The following is a 10,225-nucleotide window of genomic DNA, read 5'->3' on the forward strand; positions in this document are numbered from 1 at the left end:
ATTATAGCTACTTCTACGAATAATTGATTTGTTTAATGAATTTATTTAATTAAAACGATTTTAATTCAAAATTATATTTTAGGTAAATATGTTTGTCTAAAAGGCAAGTGTAAGGGTCAAACCTTTCTTTTGTTATTTATGACTGTCCGTTCGACCCACCGTTCGTAAACGGATGGTTTCTATTATCCGTTGTGAACGAACGTTTTTTATTGTTCTAAATGGTCGTCCGTTCGATGTTTCATACGTTCCGAACGTGTTCACGAACAATGTTCGCCATATAAACCTATATAAAATAAAATCTGAACGTATAAGTTCGTGAACGGACGATTCAAAAATAGATCCCCGACCGTTTGCCGTTAACGACTCTATTCCATTATTGAACAAATTGGTACAAGAAAACAACAAACATGTGCCATCTAGCACAGTCAATGACAGAAGAAGATGAGCCAACACTGATCTAACGGCTATTTTAAATCGGTAACGGTCAGTTTTTTTGGAAGAGATCAATACCGATAAATAATTATTCGATTTTAATTATATTCATTCTCCTTTGTTGCCTTATCTAACGGTCAGCGGTAAAAATAATGAGTTGTTGACACCGTTGTCAGAAAAAGGTTCATTCGCGCATTCTCTTGTGCGATAAAATAAATAAGTAGACACAACAAAAAATTATAAACAGTCCACCTTCGAATTTGTGTCGTTACAATATAACTATATTATTCATAAAGTGATCATATATGTGCATTCAATATTGAATGCGCATTTTTATTTCAGGAAATTTGAAGGACTTCTAATTATATTAAAATTGTCATAAATTCACAAATACTATGTATGTGCTGTGAATATTCAAAAAAACTATTTGTAGACAATAGAAATCCTATAATTTTGTATGTTCTTTCATTATTGAAAAATCATGACTTTTGGATTAAAGTATTTATTTTGGAAGCATTAATTAATTAAATCGGTAGTTTGAGAAACCCATTTAGTCCAAAAGTAAAAATTATACAGATTAAGAAAAAATTCATGCTTGAATTACTTAAAATCCAATTAATTAGTATTTTAGTTTTTTTATTAGAATTTTTTTATCCAATATTTGGTGTCAATTGATAATTTAATGGTTACTTTAACCGTATTATACTGTATTGTGCAATAAAATATCAATTAAAAGTGACTTAACGAACATCCATTAAAAATTGTAGGTACATCGTAGAATTTGCGATAATTACAAAGTACTTGATAATTCTAACGTGATACAACTAAAACTGATAGAATGTAACATTATTTTATTTACAGACAATATAGTTTCTTTTAATTGTCATCTAAATAGAATTTACTGAAATGATTAAGTAAAATAAATATACAAATTTTCTTAATTATATCTGTATTTATTTTATGGAGAAAAATTGTTTCTGTGGTTACAGATCATTAATAAAAATTAATATGCTCTGTACTCAGACCATATAAAATTATGAACACGTGAAATTAGTAAATCTCATATTTTAACTAATAATCGATAATCTTAGTAGAATTATACATTTTGTAAATATTAATGACATCACTTAGGTTTCAAATCATTAACCCTTTCAGCCCTGATACCAGAAAAAATGAATATAATCCATTTTGTTTTTCACAGGCTATTTAATTATGAAGCAAATAAGTACTAAAAAAATTTTTTTTTTGAAACCCTATTTCCCCACTTTTTTGACTGGCACTTATTTGTCCCGTTTACATTTTTATTTGAAATACTTATTGCAAGTGGTCCTTAGATGTCCCGACCGGACGGTTTATACGACAATAGTAACCATTTAATTTATATAAACAATTTTCGAACTGGATTCAGACGTCCCGCCCGTCTTGAAAGGTTTAAATTGTAGAATCATAATATAATAGTTAATATGTTCTTCACAAGTATATCTTTATTTTTATTTTATACTTTTACTCTAATATACGTTATTCAACGTTATCGTATAATTAGAAAGTTATTCTTCAAAAATTTTCTACAATTTGAAAAAATACCCGAGTAGCAATTCGAGTTCATACTGGGTTCATTTAATATAGTAACAACGGTGCTGAACTCAGTTCAAAACCCGTTCACAGCACAGTTCAAAATGAGATTTGAATACGGATTTTAACATGGGGTGAACCGAGTTCTACAAAAGTTCAGAAAGTGTTCAAAGACCGTCCCTCGGTTCAACTATAAAACCCTCGATAACAGTTCAATAATCGTTCATTAGTTCAATAAAAGCAAACTCTACGACGATTCATTAAGCGTTCATTAGTTCATTAGCAGTTACGGTATTTTAAATTAAATTTATAGGTTTTGTAAATATTCAAACATTTTATAATTTTAAAATAATGAATTGTATTACTATATACACAATGTATAAAATAAAATATATTATATGTGAATATAAAATAAAATAGTTAACTTTCGAATTTTAGGTTTATTTTATATTAAATGATAATTTGTAAACAATCCATTCATACAATTTGATAATAATTAATATAAATTAATAACAATAGTTATTAATTTTAAATAAAAATAATGATGTTAGCAATGTCAGCAATTTATTTACTGTAACTCAGTTTGATTTATTGTTGTACAATATATATCAAAAAAATCCAATAAAAATATTTTATCATAATAAATTAATCACTAAGGTGTTATAGAGTTTAGACAAGAAATATACAGGGTGTTCAGTAAGTCATGAAACTGGTTTCTATTGTTTTCATTGTTACAAACAATGAGAACAATAGAAACCCGTTTCCTGACTTACTGAACAACCTGTATAGTTAATATTAGTACAGTATTAGTAAATTGTGAAATTGCAATAGTTGATATAACAAAAAATATTACTGTGTTTATAAAAACAATTAGTAATTTTAATTTAATTTCCATGAAATTGAATAAAAGAAAATCATTGCCATAAGTACAACGAAAGAAGTAAAACATATAAATAGCATTCAATAAGATGGCATAAGATTACCATGTTTTTTTTTTTTACTGTTTTTATTTTGTTTCCTAAATGCTATATTTTGTTTTCACTATTAATAAAAAAACTGAAATATTCTAAGTAAATCAATTTTAAAAATCATTTACAAAAAGATAAAATGTTGATTGAATAATAAAAAAAAAAAAGGATTTTATTGCTTTATTACCAGAATGCTTTAAAATATTAGCTATTATTTTGTTAAATGTTCTTTCGTGTTTAGGTATTATGATTTGGCCAGACATAGCATCTAAAAAATAAAAAATAATCAAACATTAGTACATACATGATAACTAGTAAATATATTTGTATAGAACATACAAGGATTCAAAAATTAAGGATAAGGGTTCCCATTGTTCGTAACAATTGGCTTGTTTCCCTTTATTTATTGAACATAGTATATCTATACAACAGATGGACGGAGCACAGGCAAAACATGTTGTATAGAAGGGACTATTTCATAGAAAAGTGTGGGGATGTCATATCCCCCAAAGTTTATTAAAATCATAAGACGGAATTTTTAAAATAAATTGTAGAATTTTGTATCCATGAAAGTACTTTGTCGGCAATATTCACTTCACACCCCCATAAAATTTACTACTAGGATCACTCCTGTATACAGGTTGTAGCATCATCTTCATTTCTTTTTATACATTTTTTAACTGCTATTTAGAAAAGAATAAAAATACTAATTATACTATGATATAACCAGTATTTTTTCTCTGTAATAAAAAGGAGTAAGTCTGATTGGGATTTACACCAACAATATTCATATTGTTTGAAACCTTATGGCTTCTTCAATGACAGCATTTTAACCAACATAGCGTGATCTGTACACACGACACCCCAAAATCATTCAAGTAAGTTTTTCTATGAAAAATGTAGTATAAATCAAAAAATTATTTTTTCTTTATAGTTTCAAAATTAGTCTTCCAGATTTAGTTTGATTTACTAACGCGCTACCAATATATTAACATATTCAATTTGCATTTTTATTACAGTTTAATGTTCATACCACGAATTACCTAAAAAATGTGAAGCTTATTAAAAGCTTGATGATGTTGTCACAAAAACTAAAATTTGCGGCCATTTCTCTTGTCATACAAAAATCAAATGCTGTTCTCCTCGTATATGCACTAAAATAATAATATTATTATTATTTTTTAGGATATACAATGTTATAATTATAGTTCAATCATTATTAAAATAGTTGGTATCTTACCAGTATTAATATAGGCTCTAGTAATTGTATCCCAAATAATATAAATAAGAAGTGAAGATAAAAATACTTCAATAGAACAACCTTTCAAGTTAAATAAAACATGCTCCCAAAGAATAATTTTATTTAAAATAATATACCTATAAAAAAATAATTAACAACTATGCTTTGGGTATAAAAAATTTTATAATTTACTATTATATAATAGTAAATATACTACATTTTTTATTTTTTATTATTTCAAATAAAAATATTTTAATACAATAGAGTATAAAGTTTTAAAGTTATTTCATAAATGTCAATAGATATTTATTCAGATTTCTGGAGAAGAAAGAATATAGGGAGTTCAAATATTTTTGTGTAAATGATAAATTATTATTAGTTATTGAACTTCCGGTTAATATGAACTCAATGTTCAAAAATGTTTATTGAGTTATATCAATTTACAATTAAGCGCCAACACATAAATTTCAGTTAATAAACTATATNACATAAAGTTCAGTTAATAAACTATACAGAAATTAACCTTTTAGTGTTACAGTATTCAAATGTTTGATCAAGTACATGGCTATGCTTTGTAAAATATTTATTATACTTATAAAAAAGACATATTTTTTAAATATTGGAAATTAAAAAAGCATGATATCCATCAACATTTATTTATTATAACAATTTGATATAGTGAAGTAAAATTAACATAATATTTCATAAGAAGTATTTTATTTTGGTTATTATTTAAGTTATAAAATAATTGTATTTTGGATATTGGGTATTTTAGACAACCTAGGTATATAGATTTTGTTTTGGGAAACTACTGTGAATAGTTTTATTTATATCTTAAAATTACTTAGGCTACATGTAAGCCTGTCCCTCATAGATTAAAATGTGCCTTTTATAGGTTGATTTGTAGGTTACAAATAATTACAAAAATGAGTGATGAAAATCTTGTTTAATGTAAAACCCTGTTAATTGTTAAACGGTGAAAACCTTAAACTTTATACTTTTCATTTATTTAAAATTTGAATTATTGAAATATAATTTTCATTCAAATAGATGCAATTCTTTTTAACTTAAAATGTTTGATAAATTTAAATTATTGAGTAGTACGATAGAGANTAAAATGTTTGATAAATTTAAATTATTGAGTAGTACAATAGAGGGATTTTCATTAAAAATCAACAGTTTTTTAAGAGATGGTATTTCAATGTATACAATTTTGAGAAATATATAAAATGCACCATTTTAAATATTAAAATACAGAAGTAATTTGTATCAAATGTATCAATAAATAAGAAGATCTAAAATAAGCTAGAGCTGACCCTAAATAGTTGGGATAAAGGCTTAGGATATGATGATAACGGCAATGTTATATGATTAAAAATGTTCAACATTTTAAGCTCATGGAAAATCTTGAGGTATCCGTTAATAACTTCATAATAACATAACTAACGATAGTACTTTATTAAAATAAATAATTTTGTATTATAATTATAATTAATCATAATACAAAATGTGAAAAATTAATATATAATTTACCACTTGTATCTATTACAATTACAATAAATGTAGTTACTAAAATGTATGATTATCTTTTAAAAAAATAATATATGCTATTATTAAAATTAATTAATATAACTATTTATTATTTTAGTCCTAAATTTAAATTAAATGTACTTACATTTTATTGAACTTTTCAGTTAAATATATATGTGAGAGTGAACAGGGAAAAAGAGCAGTCTTGACAAGTTATCTAGTCGCTGTGAAAATGGCGAATGTCTCAAAACATAATTTGTAAAGAGAGTAAAACGATCGTTGATGATTTGAAAAAATATCACAGTAAAAATTAAATAACAAATAAAAATCGCGCGAACTAAAGCTGTTGGTCAACAGTTACTGACACGTCTGGTTATCCCGCCAAAAGTTCGTACCTTAAATTTGCGCTATAGTCTCAATGAAAATAATTTATAACTATTATTTTAAAGTTTTTTTATTAATGTGCTAATCAAGGGATAATATGTCTAATAACAATATAAGTGAATAAAACTATTTGAATGGCTATAACCGTTATAACGATTCTTTTATTATAATGAAAGAACTTTGATGAATCCGTACGATTATTTTGAACATTGAACGGTCCCAGCACTTACTAAAAATTGTTCGGTTATTTATTGAACTCTGAACTTTCCTGGAACTTATAAAAATTACACGGTTCATTATTGAACTCTCCCAGCACTCGTGGGTCAACCGACCGTGAACCAAAATAATGCTACTCGGGTATATTTTACATGATCACGGTGTTTAATGTTTTCGATAAATAAAGTCAAAATAATACTTGGTTACTTAAATATTTTTAAGTACTAATTGCTATACTATGATGTGCTTTCGATTATGTCACCAAATTAAGAAATATTTTAGAATGAGATTGTTGCTAAATCGTTTATTTGAGAGAACCCTTTAGTACAAAAGTAAAAGTTGTAAAAAAAAAAGAAAAACTTTCAATTACCTAAAATTATTTAAAACACTTTTAAGTATGTTAAATCAAAGTAGTTAACACAAATCACTAAGTTTTTAATTTTATATTAATTAATCAAAAGACTATAAGTACCTGATTGAAATTTTACTTAAAGAATTGTTTCATCTTATAATTATGGATGTTGATGAAAATAGTCTTCTCTATAAAGTAACGGTTTATCGCGGACGAATTTAAACTTAATATTACAAAAAAAAAAAAATTAAATTAATTGTATTAAAGATATTTTTTTTTCTAAATTTTATTAAATTATTAATAACTGAAATAAACTATTATAATTGTGTATTTTTTGTCGTAGTAACTATAGATATCACAAATATTATGTTTTTTTGTAACCACTCAATTTTATTTACTTTTTTGATTTTATAATATTAACATATTTTTATTAATTGAGGTTTTTTAAAAATTCTTCTAAATTGTTTGAAATTTTCTATTCGTTAGAAAATTTATGGCGTTAAAATTTAAATAATATTGAACAAATTGGATATTTTTCATTTTATTTTTTTTTAGAAATTTACCTTATTTTTGCTTATGGTAATATTTAAATTAGAAATCACGCCTTCTGAAAACATTTTTTAAATAAAGGAATCTGGAAACTAAAAAAATATTAAATTTTAACACAAAAATATGTGTCGAATTTTCACATTTTCTCTAATTTTTATAGCAATGATGTATATAACTTATTTAATACACGTATTTTGTGTATTAAATTTTTTCACTAATAAGCATAATTAAGATAATACAATACTACAGTAAAATTTGAACAAATATTTATAGCTTTGAGAAATCTGAATATTTTAAACATTTCTGGTAAGTTAATTTCATCGTTGATAAACCAAAATAAATTTTATTTATTTTAATTACATTAATCATTAATTGTATTATATTAGCTTATGTATTATGTAAAATTCGTTGAAAACTATAAAAAAAAAAAACAAATAATGAAAAATGACTTTAACTTTATCTAAGAATTGTAGTAATACAAAAATTAAGCAAAAAAGATGAAGGCTAGGTGATGGTTGTATATATATTGACCAATGTTGGATGTTTGGGGATTTGGTCAATTCAGGAGCAACGAGATTCTATCGGGGTTGTAGAGTCCGAGGGTTTAGAACAATAAAGACAAGTAGATATAAAAAGAAATCATTAAAGTTTCTCTATAGAGATATTACAAATGATCTAACTTGTAAGTACCTGAAATAATACACTGAGGCAACGAAGAGGCGGTGGCCATCTCACGAATACCATGTAATGTGATTATGTATAAGGTACGAACTAGTCAGTAACAAATAAAATTTAAATATAAATATAATTATATGATCTATTGCTTTATCATTCTTTACTCAGATTATTAATTTTAAATAATTGGGTTAATATTTCGTCACCGTGAAGACAAAATGAAGTCCGAAATTTTTTTTTTACATAATAAAGTAGATTACATTAGCTTTAATTTAATGTATATATAAAAGTGTCAGACTTTCTGGAACACTTTCAAAAGTTAAATTGAAAAAGTTTTTGTAAATAAGTTGTCATTTTTAATCCTCTCCTATGGGTAGGTAAAGGGTCCAATATAAAAAAAAATATACTAATTGATAAGTAAAGACATCATGCATTTATAAAAAAAAAATTATATTGATTTGATAATTTTTAAAAAAGTTATGGCAGTTTTAAGTAAAAAAATTGAAAAAATTAGCGATTTTTAAATTTGTAATTTTTTTGGAGATTTCCCCCATTTACAGGAAACGAGGGAAATTTATTTAATTTTTGAGAGTAACATCTTTGACTAGATACGATTTGATATCTTTGACTTATCGTTGAAAGAAATCGGTTTGTTGATAGCTTAGAAAAAGTGGTAAAATTTGTGTAAACTGGCAAAAACTGATAATATTACTTAGTGATAAGGTCTCTAGGTGATAAGTTCACTATGGGTATAAAGAGGTATTATCAGGGGGGGTGTCAGTTTGCGTTTAGCATTGATAATGATAATTCGTTCAGGAAATGCGTATCCGAGAATTTCCTTAGTGATTTTTGTGGTTTTTTGAGTTAAACATTTAAAATTAATATTCTTTATATAATTTTAATTTTGAATAATAGTAGACATAAGTGATCAATATTTATTATATAATTTTTTTCTTTAGATTTATTTTTTATTAAATCAACCGTTTGCGTTTTATTATAAAGTAATAATTTGTATTTAAAGAAAAAAATTTATAATATTTTATTGGACAAAAATATTATAAAAACAAAATTTTTGTCATATTTTGTCTATTATTTTATCTAGTCAAAAATAGGGGTTTCCATTCAAAAAAAAATTTATTCGAGATTTTTATACCCAATGAGGTGTAAAAATAATGATTTGAGAATATAATGTTATACAGTTTTCTGATCCTAATAATTTTTTTTTTTACAAAAATATAAATTTGTCATAGTTTTTGAGATAATAAGTGTCTAAACTGAAATCAAACACTGTGTATAACAATATTTTAAAATTCGATCTCTTAATATCTTGGTTGAATGTAATAAATGTTTAAAATAACCAAGCTGCAAGTAATCAGTAAGGTACTGTTTAAGGCTATGACTCCTTGTTGCTGTAAGTTTTAGAATGTTATTATTAAAATAATACACTTAATTACAATCAAACTCAAATAATAATTTTTAAGAAAACTATTATAAATAAAAATCATTATTTTTAGCAGAGAATGAGTTAATGTTACTATGATATGTTTTTTTGTGTGTCTGTAACCACTTATGCTCAGCTCTCACTGGACCGATTTTAATGAATAATATGTCAATAGACACAAATTGTAACAAATCGAATACAGTACTCTCAAAAATTGAAAAAAATTACAAATTTAAAAATTGTTAATTTCAACATTTTTTCAAATTTTTTTACTTAAAACTTTTTGAAAAACGGATGAATAGAAACAATTTTTTTTTTATCGTTATATTAGGTATTTACCTATCATTTGTTATATTTTTTAATGAAAATGTGACTCTTTACAGAGAGGGATTCAAAATTATAACTTTTCCACAAACAATTAACAAAACTTTTGAAAATGTTCCAAAAAAACTGACATTTTTATATATATTTTATATGAAACATTAATTAATACATTTTAATTTGAAAAAAAAAAAAATCGAATTTTACGTTATCTTCATGGTGAAAATGGCTACCGTTTTCAAAAATATGCTATTTTTGTGTTAAAATTCTTGATTTTATATTTTATTTTATTTTAAAATATCTTACAAGGTGACTACACTAATTTTCATAAATATAATTAAAATCTAATTGAAATAGCATAAAAGATAACCCTGTTTAATTTTTTTTCTTCTGTTATGTCGAGAAAAATTAATTTGAAATTTCGTTATTTTACTATATGGTTTTTTTGTGGATGACATTCATTTTCTCAGCTCTCTTATTGTTACTTAATGTATCATACTTAATGTAATAATAGGTTTCAACTACAAAATTAAATCATTTTACTT

The 10,225-nt window shown here is 24.6% G+C and overlaps 1 long non-coding RNA gene across 1 annotated transcript; it reads right to left on the reverse strand.

Annotated features, from left to right (window-relative positions):
- Positions 1 to 3,180: 3,180 nt before the first annotated feature.
- On the reverse strand, positions 3,181 to 6,054 carry LOC126901405 (uncharacterized). Its single transcript, XR_007703041.1, has 3 exons — positions 5,888 to 6,054; positions 4,016 to 4,126; positions 3,181 to 3,240 (listed from the first exon to the last, which is right to left on the reverse strand). It is a non-coding gene; the product is annotated as an uncharacterized LOC126901405 (long non-coding RNA).
- Between the last annotated feature and the right edge of the window lie 4,171 nt (positions 6,055 to 10,225).

The sequence above is a fragment of the Daktulosphaira vitifoliae genome, unplaced genomic scaffold (genome assembly GCF_025091365.1).
Source record: "Daktulosphaira vitifoliae isolate Bord-2020 unplaced genomic scaffold, ASM2509136v1 Scaffold_3, whole genome shotgun sequence".
In the NCBI taxonomy this organism is placed as follows: Eukaryota; Metazoa; Arthropoda; class Insecta; order Hemiptera; family Phylloxeridae; genus Daktulosphaira; species Daktulosphaira vitifoliae.